Genomic DNA, 22,342 nt, shown 5'->3' with positions numbered 1-22,342 from the left:
CCCATAAAACTCTCAGTAGACTATCAGCACAAACTTTGCAGGCCAGAAGGGAGTGACACAATATATTCAAAGTGCTGAAAGAGGGCTGCCTGCCTGGCTCAGTAGAAGAGCATACAACTCTTGATCTTGGGGTGGTGAGTTCAAGCACATGTTGGGCATAAAGATTACTTAAAAAATGTTGAAAGAAAAAAATCTTTTAACTAAGGATACTTCACCTGGTAAATTTATTATTCAGAACTGAAGGAGAGATAAAACATTTTCCAGACAAGCAAAAGTTAAGGGAGTTAACCAACACTAAACTGACCTTACAAGAAATGTTAAGGGACTTCTTTAAGCTGGAAAGAAAGGGCATATGTATGGAAAAAAACTCACTAAAGAAGGAATTACATAGTAAAAGTGGTGGATTAATTACTTACAAAGCTAATATGAAGATTAAAAAACAAAAGTAGTAAAAATAACTATCATAGTAACAAATTAGTTAAGGGACACAAAAGATAAAAAGATGTAAAATGTGACATCAAAAATATAAAACATTGTGGGCGGGAGAGTAAAAATGATGAGCTTTAGCATGGGTTCAAATGTAAGTTGTTAATAACTTAAAGTAGGCTATTATAGATATGTCATTATATATAAGTCACATGGTAACCTCAAAGCAAAAACCTATAGAAGACACACAAAGTTAAAGAAAAGGGATTATAAGCATACCACTAAAGAAAGTCATTAAAACCACAAAGGAAGAGAGAATGTAAAAAAGAAAGGAACAGCTAGAACAAAACAGCTAGAAACTAATTAACAAAATGACAATAGACATGTGCCTATCAATAATTATTTTAAATGTAAATGGACTAAATTCTCTAATCAAAAGACACAGAGTGGCTGAATGGATAAAAATAAACCTCATCTATATGCTGCCTACAAGAGACTCACTTTTAATATAAGGACACACGGAGACTGAAAGTGAAGTGATGGAAGAAAATACTCCATGCAAATGGAAACCAAAAGAAAGCTAGAAGAGCAATACTTACATCAGAAAAAAGGGACTTTAAAACAAAAACTGTAATAAGACAAAGAAAAGTGTTACATAATTATAAAGGGGTCAATCCAACAAGAGGATATAACATTTGCAGATATTTATGATACACAAGAGCACCTAAATTTATAAAGCAAATATTAATAGATATGAAGGGAAAAATAGAGACCAATACAATAATAATGGGGCTCTTTAATACCCCACTTACATCAGTGGACAGACCACCCAGACAGAATATCAATAAGGAAACATCAGCTTTAAACAACATGTTAGACAAGATGGACTTAACAGATATTTATAGAACATTCCATCCAAGAGCAACAGAAGACACATTCCCCTGAAGTGCACATGGGACATTTTCCAAGATAGATCATATGTTAGACCATAAATCAAGCATTAAAAAATTTGAGGATTGAAATCATATGAAGCATCTTTTCCAACCACAATGGTATAAAACTAGAAATTAATTACATGAAAAGAAACCTGGAAAATTCCTAAATATGTGGAGATTAAACAACATGCTACTGAACAACCATAGGTCAAAACAATTTTTAAAATAAAAAATACCTTGAGACAAATGAGAAATAGAAATGTAACATACCAAAATTTATAGGATGCAGCAAAAGCAGTCCTGAGGGAAGTTCATAGCAATGGAAGCCTATCTCAAGATACAAGAAAAGTCTGAAAAAAAAAAAAAAAAACACCCTAAGTGTACACCTCAAGGAACTGTCAAAAGAAGAAAAAGAGCAACTTCAAAGTTAGTAACAAATAACAAAGATCAGAGTGGAAATAAATGACATAGAAACTAAAAAAAAAAAAAAAAAAAGAAAGAAAAGAAAGGAAATTCAATGAGTATATTATTACCCAGCTAATAAGTCATTGAACATTATATCAAAAACTAATGATGTGGGGCACCTTGGTGGCTGAGTGGGTTAAAGCCTCTGCCTTCGACTCAGGTCATGATCCCAGGGTCCTGGGATCGAGCCCCACATCGGGCTCTCTGCCTGGCAGGGAGCCTGCTTCCTCCTCTCTCTGACTGCCTCTCTGCCTACTTGTGATCTCTGTCTGTCAAATAAATAAATAAAATCTTAAAAAAAAAACAAAAAAAACTAATGATGTACTATACTTTGGCTAATCGAATTTAAATAAAAAATCAGTGTCAATTAAAAAATTTCAATGAAATTAAGAGCAAGTTCTTTAAAAAGATAAACAAAATTGAGAAACCTTTAGCTTGACTCACCAAGGAAAAAAGAGAAGAGTCACATAAATAAAATCAGAAATGAAGGAGATGTTATAAATAGTACTGCAGAAATACAAAGGATCATGAGGTTACAATAAACGGTTATATGCCAACGAATTAGAGAACATAAAAGAAATGTAAAAATTCCCAGAAACATACAATCTACAGAGACTGAATCGTGATGAAATAGGAAACGTGAACAGACCATTTACTCATAAAGAGATTAAATAAATAATCAAAATTCTCCCAACAAATAAAAGTTCAGGACCAGATGGCTTCATTGGTGAATTCTAATAAACATTCAAATAATTAATACCACTCTTTTCCAAAGTCTTCCAAAAAATAGAAGAGGGAGGATCTCCTCTAAACACATTTTACAAGGCTAGCATTACCTTGATACCAAAACCAGACAAGGATGCCACCAAAAAACTTAGAGGCCAATATTCCTGATAACCATAGATGCAAAAATCCTCAACAGCAAACCAAACTCAGCAATACATTAAAAAGATCATTCACCATGATCAAGTAGGATTTATTCCAGGGTTGCAAGGATTGTTCAACATCCATAAATCACTCAGTGTGATATGACACATTAACAAAATGAAGGATAAAAACAATATGATTATCTTAATAGATGTAGAAAAAGTATTTGACAAAATAATCCATTTATGATAAAAATTCTCAAAACAGTGGGTTTGGAGTGAATGCATCTCAAAATAATAAAGGCCATATATAAACCACAGCTAACCTCATACTATTCAACAGTGAAGAGCTGGTAGCTTTTCCTCCAAGATCAGGAACAGTACAAGAATGTCCACTCTTACCACTTTTATTCAACATAATATTGGAAGTTCTAGCCATAGCAGTTAGATAAGAAACAGAAAAAAAGGCATCCAAATTGGAAAGAAAGAAGTAAAACTGTCACTATTTGCAGATGACATGATATATATAGAAAACCCTAAAGACTCCATCAAACAACTGTTGGAACTAATAAACTCATTGAGTAAAGTTGCAGGTTACCAAATCAATACACAAAAATCTGTTGTGTGTCTTTATAATGAACTAATCAACTATCAGAAGGAGAAATTAAGAAAACGAGTTCATTTATAATTGCATCAAAAATGATAAAATATCTAGGAATAAATTTAACTAAGGAGGTGAAAGACCTGTATATTGGAAACTACAAGGCATGGATGAAAGAAATTGAAGAAGACACAAATAAATGGAAAGATATTTTATGCTTATGCATTGGAAGAACTATTATTGTTAAATTTTCCATAGTACCCAAAGCAAGCTACAGATTCAGTGCAATGCCTATCAAAATTCTAATGGGATTTTTCACAGAAATACTAAAAATTCCTAAAATTTGTATGGAACCATAAGAAGACCTCAAATAGACAAAGTAGTCTTGAGAAAGAAGAACAAAGCTGGAGGTACCACACCCCCTGATTTCAAACTATATTAATAAACTATAATAATTAAAACAGTATGGTATTGGCATAAAAACATACATATAGATCAACAGAACAGAATAGAGTGTAGAAATAAACCCACACATATAAGCTCAATTAATTTGTAACAAAGAAGGCAAGAATATATAATGGGGAAAAGAGGGTCTCCTCAATAAATGGTGCTGGAAAAATTTGACCACTACATGCCAAAGAATAAAACTTGTCCACTATCTTATATCATATACAAAAATTAACTCAAAATGGATCAAAGACAAACGTAAGGTCTACATCTATAAAACTCCTAGAAGAAAACAGGCAGTAAGCTCCTTTTTTTTTTTAAAGATTTTATTTACTTATTTGACAGAGAGAGACAGAGCAAGAGAGGGAACACAAGCAGGGGGAGTGGGAGAGGGAGAAGAGGCTTCCCGCCGAGCAGGGAGCCTGATGCAGGGCTTGATCCCAGGATCCTGGGCTCATGAAGTGAGCCAAAGTCAGACGCTTAATGACAGCCACCTAGGCACCCCAAGCTCCTTTTTTTTTTTTTTAATATTTTATTTATTTATTTGAGAGAGAGAGAATGAACTTGAGGGGGGGTAGGCAGAGGGAGAAGTAGACTCCCTGCTCAGCAGGGAGCCCAATGCAGGACTCCATGCTGGGACTCCAGAGTCATGACCTGAGCCCAATGCAGTTGCTTAACCAACTGAGCCACCCAGGCACCCAGCAGCAAGCTCCTTGACATAGGTCTTGGTGATGATTCTTTGAATCTGATACCAAAAGCAAAAGCAACAAAAGCAAAAATAAACAAGTGGTACTACATCAAACTAAAAAGCTTCTGCACAGTAAAAGAAAGCATCAGCAAAATAAAAAGGTAATCTACTGAATGTGAGAATGTAATTGCAAACCATATAACTGAAAGAAGCTAATATCTGAAGTATATAAAGACATCATACAACTCAAAAGCAAGAAAAATATGATTTGAAAAATAGTCAGAAGATCTGAATAGACATTTTTTCCCAAGGAAGACATACAGATGACCAATAGGCAAATGAAAGATGTCGACATCATTAATTATCAGGAAAATGCAAATCAAAACCACAGTGAAATATCACCTCACACCTGTTAGAATGGTTAGTATCAAAACGACAAAAAATAACAAGTATTGGCAAGGACATGGAGAAAAGGGAACCCTTGCACACTGTTGCTGGGAATGTAATTAGGTGCAATCACCATGGAAAACAATATGGGGGTTACTCAAAAAATTAAAAATAGGGGTGCCTGGGTGGCTCAATGGGTTAAGCCTCGCGCACGTGTCATGATGAGCACTAGGTGATATTTGGAATTGAATCACCATATTGTACACCTGAAACTAGTGTAACACGGTATGTTGACTAACTGGAATTAAAATAAAAACTTAAACACTAATTCAAAAAAAGATATATGCACTCCTATGTTCACTGCAGCATCATTTACCCTAGTTGAGATATGGAAACCACCTAAGTTGCCATCAATAGATGAATGGATAAAGAAACTGTGGTGAATATATACAGTGATATTATTCAACCATTAAGAATGAAATCTTGCCGTTTGTAACATGGATGTTGAGGGCATTATGCAAAGTGAAATAAATCAGATAGAGAAAGACAAGTACCTCATGATCTCTCTTATATGTGGAATCTGAAACACACACACACACACACACACACACACACACACACACACACACACACACCCCAAACAAAACAAGCTCATAGATACAGAGAACTGAATGGTGGTTTCATGAGGTAGGGGTTGGGGAATAGTGATTTGAAGAGATAGGGCTGGGGATGGGACAAATGGGTGAACCGGTTTTTTTTAGTTTAAAGTAATTGAATAAAAAAAAGTTTAAAATTTACTCATGGCACTTTTGCTACTCATGACAGACACAGAACTGAGAACTCTGAGTTTTCTAAGGCATGTGTCTCTGCTGAGATTGAACAGGGCAATACTCTGTCTTCTTCTTTCAGCTCATATACTATAAACAAGAGTCCTTTTTGTGACCTACTTAGTGCCACATTTTTGGAATTTTATTATTCTTTTTGTTGGTACTTTGCTGTTTAAAATAGCCCTCATGTGTAGTGTTGAGGTGCTATCTAGCATTCCTAAGCACAAGACTGTGATATGTCTTACAGAGAAAATTTGTGTGTTAGATAAGCTTCACCCAGACCTGAGTTGTAATGTTGTTGGCTGTGAGTTCAATATTAATGAATCAACAATATATACTAAGTAAATTGCCTTTAAACAGAGGCACACATAAAACAAGTTTATGTACTGATTAGTTGATGAAAATATTGTGATCCAGAGACTCACAGGAACTTAACCCTGTATTTTCCTAGGAGTAATGATTCAAGATCATTAGTAGTTACATGACTGCAAATAATGAGGATCAACTGCACTTTTGTTTTTTCCTTCATAGCATTGGTCATGGGTTGTAGGTATATGTTTATTCATGTCATTTTTATTTTTATTTCTTTTTCTTTTTTCTTAACGATTTTATTTATTTATTTGACAGAAAGACATGTGAGCACACAAGTAGGGGAACAGCAGAGGCAGAGGGATAAGCAGGCTCCAGGGAGTCTGATGTGGGACTCAATCCCAGGACCCTGGGATCATGACCTCAGCTGAAGGCAGATGCTTAACTGACTGAACCACCCAGGTGCCCTATTTTTATCTTTTTCTTATGTTCAGTTAGCTACTGTATAGCACATCATTAGTCTTTGATATAGTGTTCAGTGATTTGTTAGTTATATATAACACCCAGTGCTCATCACAACATGTGCTCTCCCCAATACCCATCACCAGGCTACTCCATGCCCCCCACCCCCTCCCCTCAGAAACCCTCAGTTTGGTTCCCAGAGTCCAGAGTCTCTCATGGTTTGTCTCCTTCTGTGATTTCACCCCCTTCAGTTTTCCCTCCCTTCCCCTACAGTCTTCCGTGCTTTTCCTTATGTTCCACACGTGAATGAAGCCATATGATAATGTCTTTCTCTGTTTGACTTATTTCACTTAGCATAATCCTCTCCAGTTCCATCCATGTCAATGCAAATGATGGGTATTGTGTAATTTTTAAATGTTTTTCTTCTCCACTAGCATTTAAGCTTTAGGAGGAGAGAGACTAGGATTGTTTCATTTGATTAGACCTCCAGTATCTGATACAGTGCCTAATATAGAGCTAGTATCTGGTGAAAACTGTTGAAGAATAAGTGAATGAATGACTGAATGAACAAAGTGCCTGTAGTTATGTGGCACAGAGGAATACCTGGGCAGAAGCCAGGCAGGTCATTACAGAGGGAGGTTGCAGACTGTGGTAAGAGAGACCATCAGGGGGCGCCTGTGTGGCTCAGTGGGTTAAAGCCTCTGCCTTCAGCTCAGGTCATGATCCCAGGGTCCTGGGATCAAGCCCCACATCAAGCTCTCTGCTGAGCAGGGAGCCTGCTTCCCTCTCTCTCTCTGCCTGCCTCTCTGCCTACTTGTGATCTCTATCTGATAAATAAATAAAATCTTTAAAAAAAAAAAAAGAGAGACCATCAGTCTCTTCCCCTTTTCCATGATAGCTCTTGTCCTATAGTGTTGACTGTACTCAGTGTATAATGAAAGGATTTTCCTTTGAGAGTAAGATATGTTTCAGGTATCAAAGCAAAATAGCATCTTCCTTTAAGTAGTTTAATATCCGTTCATTTTGCTTACAGTAAAAACAGTCAAAAGCAGCTCCTACAACCTGGTGGCTACAGATACCATATAAATTCAGAAGGGCAATGGGGTTTTCTTCTTTTTTTCCATTGGCAGCTCCACGTGGGCTCTCAGATGTGGCCACCACTCCTTTTGGGGCTTATAAATGCTGACATACCCCAGGCAGAAGGCCTGGATCACATCTCTACATCAGTTTTTTTTTTTTTTTTTTTTTGTAATTAAATCACCCAGGCCTTTCTAGGCATCCTGACATAACATGGTTAGACAGATATTCATTTAGTAATCCCAGATCATAGCTGATGGAGCATAATCCATCTATCAGAAAGCCATCTTGAAGGGTCAGCCAGTTGGGTGATTATGGAAAGGAAATTCAAAATAGATATAGGGTCAAGTCAGGGAAGGTCATATCCAACTTAGTAAAGGAGGGTTTGAAAGCTGACCTTATGTGTAGGCAGAACAGTAAGTAACCTATACTGTGGTCACCTATGTAGAATGTTTCCAGGATCATCAGGGAGAGTCCTCCCACCCCTATTCCTTAATGAGATTTTTTTTTTTACACTCAAACTATGCTCTTGTTTGTTCTATTCCCCTGGATAGACCTTCCTTTTTTGTTAAAGCCATGCTAAATATCATTACCTATCATTCAAGGCCCTGCTCCTCTAAGAAGTCTTTCTGGACATTAGATGTCAGTGGTCTCTTGGAAGCCCACTGTCTGGGCACCCTAGGATGGCTTTGAGTGTACTGCCTATCTTTATCAGTGATAAACAGTGACACAATTAACATTGATGACTCTGTTGATGTTTCTCTGAAGGGAATTATATGCTATTGGAGGACAGGGACCATGTCCAGCATTTCCTTTGCATTCTCAAGATTCCTAGCACAATCTTCTGCACAGTTTTGGTTTTTAGGAAAGATTTGTTCAACAAATGGAGTTAGTCAATAAACCTTTGTAAAGCCTTTTCTGCCTACCTTATTTGGAAGGGATTTGTCTTTCCTTAGGATGTTATATTGCCTCAAAGTTCACTATATTGAAGAGACAACGTGGTTAAAGGAAGTTTGAGTGGTAGGGGCTGATACCAAAAATATGATTATCTTCTCCACCAACCAAGCAAAAGTTGTTTTTGGCATCCAAGGCCAGCCCAAACACACTTGCTCTGCAGATAGAGATGGTTTTTTATGTCCTACATTACATTTTTGGTTTCTTGTTTCCCCTGAGATTCAGTACCCTCTTGCCCATGATCCCACTACCCTATTCCAACTATTTCCTTTAGTTGTGTTTATATGGTTCAAATACATGCATATTGCTATTTCACTCCTCAGGTTTGCTCTAGTCCAGACTTAGATTCTTTCATCTGTCTTAATGAGTTATACCTGCTGATTCTCTGGTATCATATTTTAAGATCTTTTCTAGGCCTCTGCTCCCAGTCTGCTCAGCTCAGGGTATTTTTCCTAATAACTAGGATCTTGGATAGGGTTCCAGATTTCCCTGTGCCTCATTTGGACCCTGAGACAGTCCAGGCACCCCCAAAATGACTTCTGCAACTCACCACAGGTTAAGGCCAACCCCTGGCTCATTGGTAGGCCTAGGTATCTTTCAGCCTTGATGTTCTTCAGCTTCCCCCTATCTCAGAAATATTTGCCTTTTAGATTAATTTTTCCCCAGTTACATGATTTATTTTGTGGTTATCAAAATGGACACCTGGCTATTTCCTGTACATATTATTCTTCTTTTTGCATGCTGCCCGTGTCCCTGTTTCTGTTTCTCTGCTTTTTTCTGTGTTCCTTTCTGCTGAGTCTTCTCTTCTCTGTGAGGGTAAGTTACTCTCATTCATAGTAATGTGGATAGTGCTTCTAGAATTGTGATGGGAACTGTGGTTGTAAAGTCCCCTTTCAAGATTTCCAGGCATGTGAGAATTAGAGCATTGCTTTTAGGGCTCTTAATCAAAAGACCTCTATGGCAAGGGTGGACATTGTAATATCTGGCTCTGGCATTCCTCCATTGCCTTATTTTCTACTTCATTCCTCATATGTAGCTAAAAGAAGCATAGTTCCTCATCTTCAGCCAATTTCTTATACTCTATGTCAAACTTTCTCAACCTTGACACTCTTGACATTTTGGCCCACATAGTACTCGGTGTGTGTGTGTGTGTGTGTGTGTGTGTGTGTGTGCATGTGTGTGTGTATGCTGTACTGTGCATTATAGGACATCTAACAGCATCCTTGGCATCTACCTACTAGATGTCAGTGCATCCTCTTACCCTGTTGCAAACTCTTATCCAGTTGTTACAATTTAAAACGTCTCCAGACGTTTAAAACGTCTCCAGACGTCAAATGTCCCCTGGAGGGGGATTATCCCAAGTTGAGAACCACTTCTCTAGGTTCCCTTTGCCTTGGTTCTTAGTCCTTGAATGATATTCCCCTTTTATTATAGTCTTTTCCCCAGCCTTTCTTGGAAGTCTCCATCAGTTGGCTAATAACATCATCATGGAAGTAGCAAAGGGAACTCTAGACTTATGAGACTTGATTTTCATTGCTGGGTCCCCCACTTAATATGTGACCTGAACAAGTTACTTAATTCTCAGTTTCCTCATCTATAAAATGGAGATTATAAAATAATCCTGCACCAGAGTTTTTCTGAGGATTAAATATCTTTCTTCTTACTATTGTTCACCATTGCTGTTACCCATTCATGGATTCAAAAACTGAAATGATGGTGAATGGAGCCAAAGATAGGGTTGACAGTCTTCAACAGTGCTCTAACTCACAGTGGTATAGAAGAAAGCCACATATCTGGAAAGAAGAAAAACAGGAGCATTTGTTTGAATGCAGTTTAGTATCAGAATCATCTGGAGATATTTTTTGAAAGGACAGTCCTGTGCTATACCCTAGGTATCTTGAATGGCAATATCTGGGTGTGGGATAAGGGATCTGTAACAAACAAGCTCCCCAGTAGATTCTGATGATAAGCCATGTTTGGATACCACAGATTTAGATGATCTTTAAGGTTCCTTCTACTCCGAGAGTCTGTGATTGTATATTTTTATTTATTCTGTAAAGTATTACACAAACTGAAATTATACCTTCTGAGCATGATCTTAGGGAATTTTCATGAATGTTTTTGAAGACTGGAGTTGAAGAATGTCACCTTGTTCTAAGAAAATGAACTGCTTCTGGAGACATTTGAGCTTACAAGCAGGGAAGAGGGAGGCAGCTCCATGAAACATCAATCAGCAGTTTTTTTTTTCCCACTTTACTAATTAAAGAGCACAAACCTACAAACTGGCTGGTAAATAAACTTCAGTTAGTGGTCCAGAGACCTCACTGCAGATTAGGCCAGGAGAGATGGTAGGATTTCCAGGGGCCAGAGTCCTGAAATTCTCTCTGATTGGCTAGAGAATTGACTGAAAGGTTGGTCCAAAAATGTATACAACCCCAGAGAGTAATCTCTGGGATGAGAAAAGAAAGGCCCTTTCTGTTCTAGAAGGCTAGGAAGGCTTTGGAGGTAAAACAGAGCATAGTCCAGAACTTAGGGTTCTCGGTCTTAGTGTCTCGCTTTAGTATTGACTCTCTTACCCCAGATAGTGCTAAAGTGTTTGGAACATCCAAATATGTTCGGAAATTTGAAAACAGTGAATTGTCCAAAAAGAAAGAATGGGGATGGGATATCCCATTAGCTATGCCTGGTCAACCTGTGGAACTAATTGTGTTACTTTAGGATTAGAGTTCAATGTCAATTAGATTTACTTTAGGATTAGAGTTCAATGTAAAATTAGCTGGCTCTATGTTTGTGTTTGTTTACTGATTCCCTTGGTTTCCTAGTAAAAACTCTTTTTGACAAATACCAACTTTATCTTCATTGAACTAAAAGAAAAGAGAGATTTTTCCATACTATTAGTTTTCTATTGCTGTGTAAAACATTGCTACAAGTTTTGGTGACTTAAAGCAAAACAAACTTATTATCTCACCATTTCTACGGGTCAGGGCAGAGTATGGATTAGCTGGTCCTCTGCTCAGGGTCTCACCAGGCTGAAATCAAGGTGTCCACAAGGCTTTCATCTGAGGCTTGAGTCCTCACTGATTCTTGGCAGAATATATTTCCTTGTGGTTGTAGGACTGAGGTCTTGATTTTCTTTCTGGCTGTTGGCTAGGAACCACTCTCAGCTCCTATCGGTTAATCTCAGATCCTTGCCATGTAGCGCCCTCCATGGGCAGTTCAACAACATGGTTTGTTTGCCTCTCTGAGGCCAATAGGAGAACCTCTGCGGATTTAAGAATCTCTAAATTATCTCTAGTGTACATTTGATTAGGTCAGGTCTACCTAGAATAATCTTAAAGTCAACTGATTAGGAAATTTAATTGCATCTACAAAATCCCTTCACAACAGCACCTAAATTAGTGTTTGAATAAATGGAAGAAGATGTATACATCAAGGGCTGGAAATCTTGGGGGCACATCTTAGAATTCTGCTTACTATATCCAACTTAGTCAAGAAGTATTGTGATGGGGCCCAGAGAGAAAATTGTCGTAGGCTATGGGCAGATTGTGTCTGGGTTATGGTTTCCCCTATTTTGTAATGTATAATAGCAAGGATTGTTAGGCAAATCTTTTCAGCAGCTTGGCTCCTCTTGGAGAGGGGAAGGATGTCTTTGGACATGACCTGTGCCACCCTCTCTTTGCTACCCTAAATTACTTATTTGGCTTCCAGGGCAAATATTCCAGTCTTTCCCCCACCTGTGATTTTCAAGTAGATTGGACTGTGATTTGAAACAGAATCAAGGACAGTGTGGTATAGAAGAAAGGTACTTCCTTTGACAGAGACCTTTTCAGCCCTTTGCAAGTGTTCTGTCTCTGCGTACTCCAAATTAGGGTGCAACAAAGACAGATGAGAAAGGAGTCAGGTGACCATGAAGGAAGTTCTATAATTTCAGGTTAGGGTGACTGAATGTCTAGGGATGTGAAAGTTGGAGAAAATTGTCACTTTTGGGAGAAAGAACAAACTATTAGTGTGGGGACCTTAGAAAACCTAGGAGACCATTCCTGAATTTCTTTGTGTGTGGGGATAAGAGAGGAAGGAAGGGATGCAATGTTGGCAACTAGCCTACTTCTCTTAGGAGCAATGGAGTGGGCGGAATTTACTATACTAATAATGAGGATGACCTTTTGAGACTATTTTCTATATGTAGGCATTATTCAAAGTGTTTACATGTATTTTAAAAAGATTTTATTTATTTGAGAGAGAGCGAGCAAGCACACACAAGCATGGGGAGGGGCTGAGGGACAGGGAGTAGCAGATTCCCTGCTGAGCAGGGAGCCTGGTGTGGGGATTGATCCTAGGACTCTGAGATAATAATCTGAGCCAAAGGCAGCCACTTAACCAAATGAGCCACCCAGGCATGAGTGTTTACATATATTAAATTTCCCCCAAGTCTTCTGAGGTAGGTACTATTATTTCCCTCTTTTTATAGGTAAAGAAACAGACACAGAGAAGTTAAATGCAAATAATTGTAAACTATAGTTAATAACATGCATGCTAAAGTGTTTGGGGGGGGAGTATCCTGATGTATGCAACATGTTATGAGATACAACAACAAAAGGATGGTCTGTTACATGGATAGAGGGATGGATAGTAAGTATGCATATATATATATATATATATATATATATATATATATACACACACATACATATATATGATAAAACAAGTATAGTAAAATTTTAATGGTAGAATCTAGTGGTGGGTATATGGGTGTTCACTGTAAAATTCCTTCAACTTTTGTATATGTTTGGAAATTTGAAAAAAGTGAATTGTCCAACATCACACAGCTAGTAATGCTGGAGCCAAAATTTTAATTCAAGTAGTCTGTCTCTAAAGTATGTGAACTTAACAACTATGCCAATCTTCTCAGAAGCTGATTTTCTAAGGATTTGTAGTGTATTGAATGCTTGAAATTGTATGGCTTTCTCAAGTCAGTTGGTCTTTATAAGTTTTGCCATGGAAGCTATGGAATAGTGTCACAGTCTCTGTCACAGGGTCTTGCTGGGGAGGAAAATGTGACATATTTAAATCAACCCAAGAGGGGGTAAAATGAAGCAGTAGAGCTCTGGATGGGGACTGGTGGGAATGAATTGAAGGCATAGATTGTGGCACTGGTTGATTTCTTCAAAGACAGGAGGAAGGAGAGGAATGAGAGCTAGAATATAGAGTTTGAGATATTTGAGGTAGGGTGGAAGGAGTTGGGGCCTGATGAGACTATCTTGTGAGTATAGAAGGAGGTAAGATCATCTGCCAAGAAAGAGTGGATGGAGGCCAGTGCATTAAGGAAAGTGGGCAAGAATTGAAACTGTTGCTTTGGGGAGTGAACATGAGATGACTAGAAAATATGTTACCTAGTAGGCAGATCCCAGCTGGGGTGAGAGGGCAAGTATCTGCAGTTGTTCTAGACTTAGTACAAAGTGGGGTAGGCTCAGAAAAAGACAGGAATAAGACCAAGGAGACAAAGCTGACTTTGATAGGAGAATAACAGTGAGGACAAAAACCTCAGCTATCCCTCTCCTTGAAAATTCTCTGCTTAACATTGCTGTTCATGTGAGAATCTGACTACTTCCTACATCCTGTCATTGGCTTGCAAACCTTTCAAACGTGAGTACTAGCTCTAGCAACCTCACCTCTCAGGCCTTAGTTCTCCGTGAGTTTTTGCCCCATTTCTCAAAGTAATTGGGTCCAGAAGTTCATCCTTGCCTCTCTTCCAACTTCAGATAGGAGCTAAGTTGTGATCATAATGAGAAGAAGGGGTCACCTCCTTGCATAACCCCCCAAAGGGTGGTCTTGTTGGAGGACTGAATTAATAGCAGGTGGAAAAGAGAGCTTGGTGAGGGTAAGCATTGATATTCTTTGTACATGGGTGTGATTCACATACTTTGGGCACATTAGCCATTATGCCTCTTGGCATCCTTAGTACCCCTACTTCAATGCTTATTCGTACATATGTAGACTCATGCCCAGTCTCTTCTTGTGCCTGCTGTGGAAGCACCCTTCTCCCAACACCCATTCTTCACATGCCACCCCTATCAGCCTCAATTTAGATAACCTTCAGACTCAGAAAAGAGTAGAGGATGGGGCCTGGAAAGGTGGTGTGTGTTTTAACTCCTCTGTTGTCCTTGGAACACTCTTATCCACTAACTGAGGACTAACTGAGGGATAGTGGGCAGAACAAGTTTATTCTATACTTTGTCCTTTATTTTTGGATAAGGCTTTTCATTTTCTGTGCAAACCCATATGAAGGCAGGCTAAGAAGCCACTATTATCTTTCCCTTCCCGATGAGAAAACTCTGTGAAATGATTTGGGATAGGTAGGCCTAGGAGTACCCGGCTGCTCATTTTCAGCCTAGGGCGCTTGCCAATTCCCCACACAACTAAACTCAATTCCTGGAGGTCTTGTTTCCTAATTCAGGTAAGCAGTTAGCACTTAAGGGAGATATTTCTGGGGTCAGGCTGAGCGGGATTCTGTTTGCTTTTCTTAGGAGATGGTGAGGCAATCAGAGAGCAGGGGACTGTGAGCTGCTGTGAGAAGGAAAGGAAAGGCTTGGGACTTGGGCCCTGGAATTCCCATCAGGAATGAAACACTTTCCACCTGCTGCCACATGAAGTGCCTAACTCCATCATGGAATTTCCATGCAGATAGTTAGATCAGACTTTGGAAACAGAGGATGAAAAACGAGTTTCCTTCTTTCTGTTCACAGAGGCCAGCCAAGAGCCAGAACTAAAGCCAGGTCTCTGGTCATAAACTAAACAACAGAACCAGTTATTGGTTTCAGGTCTGACTGCCTCCTCTTATAAGGACTTTGGAACTTGGAGAGATTCCCTTACCTTTTATAGACAAGCAGAAAGAAGTAGGATTAAGACCCCATATAGAATGGCTGGTATATTCAAAGGTAGAATGGGAGGTCAAAAGTTCTACTTAGAATGTAATTAGTAATTTTACTATTTTAATTTTTCCATATGTCTATGAAAAACTGGCTGGGAAAGATCTGATTTGGGAGGTTGGAGGTAAGAATTAGGTAGGCAATATGAGGTATTAGGTAAGTACTTGGACCCTTGGAATTATGGGCTGGGAACTTAAAGAGATATAACAACCTGGGGCCCAGGGACAACCAATAGCTAACCAGGACAAGAATGTACCAGGAGGCTAATCCTCTAGTCAAGTCTCCCAGATGGGAGTTGAATATACAACATGTGGCCTCATCTTGGCACCTGTTTTTGACTCTTGACTTTTTTACCTACTAACTGTAGGATGAAAAACATGTCTGGTTACCCGTCTGGGTCTCAATTGTCTTTTATGTTAAATGGGGATAATGCTTAGCTACCTCACAAGATTGTTGCGTGTATTAAATAGATCTAATAAGTATAAACAGGCCTTATAAACCTTGGAGCCTTGTGTAGATATGAAGGGTTAATGTCATTATTACCATATGATCCTGTGGCTTTTCCTAATTAGCACCTTTAGGAGAGATGAAGGAAATCCTAGGATCAAGGGGGAAACACAAATGAGTATTTTAGTCTGGGCGACCTCTAAAGAGAAATGCATGTTTGGGGAGGTTGAAGCTCTTCCAATGATACCTGTTTTCTGAAATGTGTGTTCACTTTGTCCTCAGGGTGGAGGTGTCAAGTTGGGCCTTCAGTTTGGGCCAGAACTGCCTTTTGGATGTCATCCTCAGTTGCCCCTCTGCTTGGTTAGAATTTGAGTAGGGAAATAAAACTAACTTTGGGCCAGTTAGCTTTATATCAAAATAAAGACTGTCTCCATAAACAATGGCTGGGCTAGCAATCAGCCCAGCCAGAGAGGCAATATAGAGTCAGGGAAAAGCATTTGACTAGGAGTCAAGTCAGAGGTTCTGCTCTGGCTTTTCTCCTGAGTAGCTGTGAGACCTTGCATGAGTCTGAGAGTTATGTATACATTATCAAATGTGAGAGCCCCTTTTAAGCTGTATGGTAACATATAAATGGAAGCATTTATTATTATATTATGTGATGTAAGGAATTGTTATTTTTATTATTTTGTCTTCAAATGTGATGTCTTTGGTTGCAAAGGGGACAGACATGTTGGATTGGTATATCCCATTTCCGTTTATTAGATAAAAAATTGAAAATGCAGTATCTATTTTTTCATCATCATCACATTTGAAGAACAGATGTATTCAATAGCGGAGGGGACCTTAAAGATCTCTGCCCAGATATAGGGTGTATTTGGGGGGTGTTGGAAATGTTCTGGAAATAGAAGGGATGATGTTTGCATAACATTGTAAATATACTAAAAAACCCATCAAAACACTTCAAAATGGCAAATTTTATTTCAATTAAAAAAATTACAAAACAAAAATCTCTGCCCAGAAGTCATGAGGGCAGTGAAGCCTAGATTTAAAGCAGTGAGAACAGGCCCAGAGCAGGTAAAGCAAACATTATTTTTTTACTGTGTGAACTTTACACTTGTAAGAGATAGGGGAGTCTTTCAGGTGGTGTGTGTATAAGAGAGACTGAGTACTTTGTGCATCCCAGAAACAGTCAAGATGGAATAGCATTGATAATGGATGTGGAAATGATGGTCCCAGTACAGTTTTTGGAAATCTCAACTGGAGGATCCCTATTGGTTCCAGGGATGAGTAGCTCACATTTACTTATCTGAGGGCTGGGGGGCCAGTTACTGTTGTAAATGAAAATTTAGGTTGACCAACTATCCTGGTTTGCCCAGAAATAATGGATTTCCTGAAATGTGGGTCTTTCTTTTTTAATTTTCTAAAAGACCATTTTTTCTAGCTTTAGTGAAGTATGATTGCCAAATAAAAATTATATATATTTAGGTTATAAAATGTGATTTTGAAGGTATACAACATGATGATTTTAAATATGTACATATTGTGAAATGATTACTACAATCAAGTTAATTAACACATCCATCACCTCACATAGTTACCATTTCTTTTATGTGCATGATGAAAATGTGTAAGATCTACTCTCTGTAAATTTCAAGTATACAATATAACATTATTAACCATAACCACCATGCTGTACATTAGATCCCCAAACTTACTCATTTAACTAAAAGTCTTTGTCTTTGCTTTTTATTTAAAGATTGTATTTATTTATTTGGCAGAGAGATAGAACCAGAGAGCCCAAGCAGGGGGAATGTCAGAGGAAGGGAGAAGCAGACTCCCTGCCGAGCAGGGAGCCTGATGCAATGTGGGGTTCAGTCCCAGGACCCTGGAATCATGACCTGAGCCGAAGGCAGATGCTTAACCGACTGAGCAACCCAAGGCACCTGGAAAGTTTTTGTTATTGACCAATAATCTAAGTACCCATCATTAGATGAATAGGTTAAGAAAATGTGTTATATATTTATACATGGAATATTATTCAGCCACGAGAAAGAAATCCTTCCATTTGTGACAACATAAAGGAATCTGGAGGACATTATTCTGAGCGAAATAAGCCAGATGCAGAAAGACAAATACTGTATGATATCACTTGTACATGGAATTACAAGAAGTTGAACTCATAGAACTAGAGAGTAGAACAGGGGTTGCCAGGAGCTGGAGGATGGGGAAAATAGGGAGATAGGGGACTTTCTATGTTAAAAGTGGGAATGTCCTGGACAAACCATGTTGCCCTAAAACTGATACCCCTGTTAGCAGAAAGAATTAAAGGGCCTAAGGAATGCTTTACAATTCTTTGTTTCTGTCACTTAAAAAAAAATATTTATTTGACACGAGAGAGAGATCACGAGTAGGCAGAGAGGCAGGCAGAGAGAGAGGAGGAAGCAGGCTCCCTGCTGAGCAGAGACCCCGATGTGGGACTCGATCCCAGGACCCTGGGATCATGACCTGAGCTCAAGGCAAAGGCTTAACCCACTGAGACACCCAGGCGCCCTACAACTCTTTGATTTAGAAGAAAGTGAAATGTCATCTCTGATTAGGATAGGAGAAAACCATTCAGAAAAGAAGCCAGAAGGAAAAAAAAATTCTGAGTGACACTGGGGAATGAAAGCCATTGTCAAGATACTGATAAATGAGAAACTATGTCAGAGATGACAAATAAGGTCTTTTGGTGTACCTCTGGGCCTTAGAAGTGATAAAGGATGTCATCCACAGAGGATAAAATTTGGGGGAGCAGCAGCACTTCTCCAGTTTTGCTACAAAGCATAAGGAATATTTATACAAACTGGGAATCGGGGAAAAATTAGGTTCTTGGTTCTCTGCATCTAGAAACAGATTGGTGGCTCACTCTGTTTTGAAGATGACAGAGGTTATCATCATACCTAGATCTCAAATGGCTGATTGAAGTTAAATTTCCTTTGGGACCTTTATTCAAGCTAAGGCATTAGTTCATATGTTCACTGCCTGCCTATAGTGAACTAGATCATATACTAGAGTGTGTTATGGATAAAATAGTAAACCAGATTGACATGATCTCTGCCTCTACAGCAGGTAATCATTTAAGTCTTACAAGAGAAGTATGGAGCCTCAAAGAGAAACTAGGAGGGAAACCTAACACGGTCTCTGGAGTCAGGGAAATCTATCCAATGGAAATAAATTCTAAGCTTAGGCCTAAAGCATAAGGATGAGTTAGGTGATCAGATGGAGGACAGGCATGGAATAGACAGAGAACAGCATGGGCTAAGACAAGGGAGAGAAGAGATGATGTACATTTGAAGAATTATGGTAGGATCCTCTATAGCTAGAGTAGGCTGTAACTGCTGGTGTGGTCTACAAACCATCTGCATCATCTGCATCAGAGTTAGACTATTTTTTAAAACTCAGATTTCCAGACTTACCGTGTATCTGCAGTGGGGTCTGTGAATCTGCATTTTAATTTGTTCCCTTGGTAATTCTGATGCTTTAAAATGTTCTATATAATATAGATGTCAAGAGTATATACATTCATGTATCAAGAAAAAGAGTGTGTGTGTGTGTGTGTGTGTGTGTGTGCGCGCGTGCGCGCACTTAGAGCTAAAAAAGTGGTTAAAGAAGGAGGGAAGCATCAAAGTTCTGAAAGGTCTATTGCTGACCTTGTTTGTAAGTCAAAAGACTTCTCTTCCTAAGGTCAAAGTCTCTGGGGATCATCTGCCCTGGGCCTCTCCACAGGGCTGAGGGGATCAATATCTGTGTGTACCTGTAATTTATTTAGGGCTTAGGGCACACTGGTTGGCAAGTTCTATTGTTGGCCATGATAAGGAGTATAGACTTTGCCCAATAGGCAATGAGGGTCCACTGAAATGTTTTATTAAGAAAGTGTCTTAAAGGGATTTGTTGCTTAGAAAAATTATTCAATTTAGAGAGAGAGACTGGATTAGAGTGGGGCAAGATTAAAGATGGGGAGATTATTTAGGATAATACTGCAACAGTCAAGCTCTTCAACTGATGTTTAATGTGACACAAATAACAAACTTGGTTTGCCATGTGGACAGGTTCCTCCATACCTGATAAATAAAAATATATTGTTTTATTTAGTCATTAGAGGTTAACAACATTCTTTTCATCTCTTCGTTTTCTTTATGCCTGATATAACCAGGCACTGTTATGAGGGTCAGGAGCTGCCAGGAGAAGATTCTGTCCTATATTTGAACTTAACCAATTATAACAGCAAAGATTCATCATCATACTTGAAATTTCTTAACTTGGAAGTATGGGAAACTGAAGGCAATGGAGGTCTTCCCTTATTGGCTCTGGGTTTGGTTCATGGGACCTCCCACATTGAATCGGAGTGATGAGATCAGAATCCCTGAGATGGAGTGCAAAATCAGAAGCCAAGAAGATACCAGTTGGTGCATCAACTTGAAGAAATATAAATACCAGAAGGCAAGTGATAGCTGGCAGTGAGGAATAAAGTGCCCAAAGTAAATGAGGCACGTTCTGGCTGACTCATATCCCATTCTGCCAGTTCCCTTGGGATCTGTGGACAGTGATCCGCTGCATCTATGGATGGTAATCTTGAGAGCACAAAGAGATCGGCAGAGGACAGTGGCGTATGAGCTGAGGGATTTGGAAAGCTACTTGTATATGAAGCCTTTTTCATTTGGGGAGGGAATAATTCTTTTGGGGAGGAACCATCTCCTGGAGATGTATGGTATGGTCTGATCTCCTGGAGCCAGCATGGCCTGCTCAGGCTCAGTCTTCCCACCCTAATTAAGACTTTTGCTGCAAGGAAAAGAAATGGCTGCTGCTATCCAGTGTAAATTAGGCACAAATAAACCTGCTCCTCATTCTGTCTCCTGGTTTCCCATAAATGCCTGGAGCCCAGTCTTTAAGTTGGTATGTACTTTTAATTATTTCAAGAGCTGGCATTGCTTGCCTCATAGTAAAAGTGTCATGAAATTACTGTAAGGTTGCATGAATTGGGGCCATAAATCTTATTCACTTCGGCTACATCTCATACCTTAAATCACTGGAGTATAAAATGCCATTTACACTCGTTCTTAGTTCACTTAATCATAATTAAATGACCTCAGAGGGCAGTAATTCATTGAGGCTCTGGCTTTGATGTGACACAAATAACAAACTTGGTTTGCCATGTGGACAGTTCCTCCACACTTTTACATTGGTCACAGACCTCATGGAGCATATAATGTTGGCTATTTGGTATGGGCACGTGCTCTGGTTACATGGAACATCTGGGACACAGATGTGGTTGAAAGGACCAGCTAAATGGTCCCCTTTGGAATTTTGTTGCACCATCTTCAGGGCCCTCTAGGCCTTCCTTTGGTTCCTTTCAGTTCTCCAAAGATGAATATTTGTCCATGTTGGGCCTAGATACATGGTGATGTGGGCACTTCTTTTTTCAGCTTCTCATCCTTGTTATTCCCTTTCTAAAATGACTAAGAGATCAGTGGCTCAAGGGCTTTAAGAGTTTGCCTCCAAGTATAAAGCTCTCTAAGTTCTTGTTCCTAGTCATGATGAGTTTCCTGGGATCTAGATCCTCAAGATCAATGGTTCTGGGGATTATTGCCATTTGGACACTTCACTTCACTTGGCAAACCCTTGTTGTCTTCCCATCCAAATGAATTCTTTTTATTTTCTCCATCATCATCAATGGTATTACCATCCTTTTGAGCTCCTAAGTTCTAACTCCTGAAGACTGTGGCTGGAAAAATAGTACTCCCAAACTGCAAAAGATGTCCATGTCCTAATCTCAGAACCTGTGAATATTGTAGCTTACATGACAAAGGAGAATTAAAGTTGTAGGAATTAAGGAATTAGGATTGCTAATCAACTGACTGAAATGGGGAGGGTCTCCTGGATTAACCAGGTGAACCCAGTGTAATCACAAGGGTCCTTAAAAGTGGAAGAAGGCAGCAGAGGGAGAGTCACACAGGCAGTTGTGACTAGGAATGAAAGCCTCAGAGAGATGCAGTGCTGCTGGCTGTGAAGATGGGGAAAGAGGGTCATGAAGCAAGGAATGTGGGTGGCCTCTGGAAGCTTGAAAGGGTAAGGAAAGTAATTCTCACCTACAACCTCCAAAAAGGAGTATAGTTCTGCTGACACCTTGATTTTAGCCCAGTGAGACTCATATCAGACAGAATAGAGCTGAAAAATAATAAATGGGTGGTGTAATTTGGCACAACATCAATAGAAAATCAATACAAAGCCCATTTTGACTTCTTTTTCACCATATCTAATTAGATTGTAAATCTTGTGGATCCTTTTTCAGCTACATCTCTAAGATTCTTTAAAAAATATTTTATTTATTTATTTGAGAAAGAGCATGCACACAAGCAGGGGGAGCAGCAGAGGGAGAGGGAGAATCAGGCTCTCTACTGAGCAGGGAGCATGATGTGGGTTTCGATCCCAGGACCCTGGGTTCATGACCTGAGCTAAAGGCAGATGCTTAACTGACTGAGCTACCCA

The sequence above is a fragment of the Lutra lutra genome, chromosome X (assembly GCF_902655055.1).
Source record: "Lutra lutra chromosome X, mLutLut1.2, whole genome shotgun sequence".
Classification (NCBI taxonomy): domain Eukaryota; kingdom Metazoa; phylum Chordata; class Mammalia; order Carnivora; family Mustelidae; genus Lutra; species Lutra lutra.
Note: the sequence above shows the minus strand (reverse complement) of the source record.